Consider the following 3,145-nt stretch of genomic DNA (forward strand, 5'->3'; position numbering starts at 1 on the left):
GGAAAAAAGAAAGAAAAACACTCGACGGCCACTTTATCTCAGGCCAGCGGCGGATATTTCACTTCTTTTTGCTGAGAACTTTCTCACAGCCGACATGATGCGAAGCTGGAAAAGAAGGAACTGGGCATGGTAACGGTGCCGCGCTGCTTCTGCTCATCGCTTTTTTTTCCTCTTTTCGACTCAGCAACGAAACAAGTTTGAGGGGGAAAAAAAGTTTGGTTTCCGGTTCAAGTCCCACGAAAGCTTCTAGTCCGAACCACAGCTGTATGAAACCGCATACTAAATAGTACGTCAAACCCTACGCCACTCAGGACTGAGCAGTGTTTTGACAGACTATCGAGGACAGCCGTGTACAGTTTTACATAGCACTAGCTAACTCGCTAGCCTGCACGAGCCGAGGAGGACAGTGATGATGAGTGATTCGGAGATGAACCGTTACCTGATGTGACTCTTTTTCGCGAATCGATTCTGTGAATTGAATTCTTAAATTAAAACGTTAGCCTTTTATTCACGTCAGAATCGACTCGCTTAATAAAAGAATCTTTGGAAAATGACCTGTTTTTACTTTACTTGTGCCAGTAACTCAAGTAAATCCTGTAGTCTGAGCACTGGAAGTCAAAAGCTGTGTCATTCAAGGCTACTGAATAGTTTAAACATGGCCTTGTTTGGGCTATTGAGCTATCACACAACTGTCAACTCCTAAATGGTTACAGAATGCATTAGAACTAGTCTTCCATCCATCCATCCATCCATCCATCTATTATCTCTAGCCGCTTTATCCTGTTCTACAGGGTCGCAGGCAAGCTGGAGCCTATCCCAGCTGACTACAGGTGAGAGGCGGGGTACACCCTGGACAAGTCGCCAGGTCATCACAGGGCTGACACATATTAGACACAGACAACCATTCACACTCACATTCACACCTACGGTCAATTTAGAGTCACCAGTTAACCTAACCTGCATGTCTTTGGACTGTGAGGGAAACCGGAGCACCTGGAGGAAACCCACGCAGACATGGGGAGAACATGCAAACTCCACACAGAAAGGCCCTCGCTGGCCAGGAACCCAGGACCTTCTTGCTGTGAGGCAACAGTGCTAACCACTACACCACCGTGCCACCCTAAATCAAATCTAATGATTAAGTAATTAGCCTAATATATTGAGTTGAGTCAAAGAATGTTTGAGCTAGGAGTTCCAGAAATTTTGTTTTGCATGGGTGTACATGTATTGTATAATCAATCAGGCTGAACAGCCTGAATAATATTATGTTGATCATCATGATGTTATGATGAATGTAAGAAGTATATCCATCCATCCATTACCGCTTATCCTGTGCAGGGTCCCAGGCAAGCTGGAGCCTATCCCAGCTGACTCTGGCTGAGAGGCGGGGTACACCCTGGACAAGTCGCCAGGTCATACACACAAAGACAAACAACCATTCACACTCACATTCACACCTACAGTCAATTTAGAGCCACCAATTAGCCTAACCTGCATGTCTTTGGACTGTGGGGGAAACCGGAGCACCCAGAGGAAACCCACACAGACACGGGGAGAACATGCAAACTCCACACAGAAAGGCCCTCGCCTGCCGCTGGACTCGAATACAGGACCTTCTTGCTGTGAGGCGATAGTGCTAACCACTACACCATTGTGCCACCATGAATCAAGCAGAAGTTAGTAAATAGAACAGACTAGAGAGAGGATGTACATGCAAACAGATAATTGTGTCAGCCTGGGAAAACCCTTCACAGGGCCAAATTTTGACATTTTCTTCTTTACATATTTCTGAATCAACATATCCAGAAGTAAAGTTATAGAATTTTAAACATTGCTTACCTCCAAAAATGAAAAGGTTGAAAAACCTGATTTTTAGTTCTCTTATAGGCCTGATGCCAGAATCAGCCTTCACGATATTTTTGTCTTTCACAATGGTCACCATATCACATTAGGTAATCATAGTGCCATAAATTCTTGCCATGTCTTGGTCAGAAGACTGGCAACACTACAAGTTTGACCACAACCAATCATTGCTCACGTCCTTGCATGTTATCAGGTTGGAAGGTCAAGAAGTTGTCAGTCATGGTTATCAAGGAACACACAGTAGGAGCTGTCAAACTTGGTGAGAAAATACACAAAAAAAAGCCCCAAAAAATGGACATGCTAGAGTTTTCGATGTGGTATTGTGAGTTGCCCCAGATGCCACATCACTGTTCTTTGTTTGTCATGCTACAAGGCCCATTCATCCTTCCTGACACTCATATTCAGGTCAGATGGTGCAAATCTGTTAGCCAGTTGAGCTGAATTTGTGTAGTCTGATACTGACATTTGCAACATCCTGCAGAATTTTCCCAACCATCTCTGATATTAGACAAAGTCAGACAGTCAACACTAATAATGAATAATGTAGCACTTCATTTTTGTAAATGCCATTTTATTTGATGAAATACTGAAATCCATCCATCATCTGTAGCTGCTTATCCTGTTCTACAGGGTTGCAGGCAAGCTGGAGCCTATCCCAGGCGGGGTACACCCTGGACAAGCTACCAGGTTATCGCAGGACTGCCACATAGAGACAAACAACCACTCACACTCACATTCACACCTACGGTCAATTTAGAGCCACCAATTAGCCTAACCTGCAGGTCTTTAGACTATGGAGGAAACCAGAGCACCCGGAGGAAACCCACGCAGACACGGGGAGACCATGCAAACTTCACGCAGAAAGGCCCTTGCCAGACTCTGGGCTCAAACCCAGGACCTTCTTGCTGTGAGACAGCAGTGCTAACCACTACACCACCGTGCCGCCTGAAATACTGAAATACAGTGGGGCAAAAAAGTATTTAATCAGCCACCAATTGTGCAAGTTCTCCCACTTAAAAAGATGAGAGAGGCCTGTAATTTTCATCATAAGTACACTTCAACTATGAGAGACCGAATGGGGGGAAAGAATCCAGGAAATCACATTGTAGGATTTTTAATGAATTAATTGGTAAATGCCTCGGTAAAATAAGTATTTAGTCACCTACAAACAAGCAAGATTTCTGGCTCTCACAGACCTGTAACTTCTTTAACCCTCATCCTACCATGCTATTTTACACCTTAATCTTACCATGTGGGGTCCGTTTGGACCCCAATACTTTTC

The 3,145-nt window shown here is 44.3% G+C and overlaps 1 protein-coding gene across 1 annotated transcript in view; it reads right to left on the minus strand.

Moving 5' to 3' along the window:
* The window catches only part of plekho2 (pleckstrin homology domain containing, family O member 2), a 27,494-nt gene extending 27,089 nt beyond the window's left edge, over positions 1–405 (minus strand). The window contains exon 1 of the mRNA XM_060941089.1: positions 1–405. This exon is cut by the window's left edge and continues 52 nt beyond it. The gene's annotated coding sequence lies outside the window, so the exon portion shown is untranslated.
* Between the last annotated feature and the right edge of the window lie 2,740 nt (positions 406–3,145).

Source organism: Neoarius graeffei, chromosome 15, assembly GCF_027579695.1.
Source record: "Neoarius graeffei isolate fNeoGra1 chromosome 15, fNeoGra1.pri, whole genome shotgun sequence".
Lineage (NCBI taxonomy): Eukaryota > Metazoa > Chordata > Actinopteri > Siluriformes > Ariidae > Neoarius > Neoarius graeffei.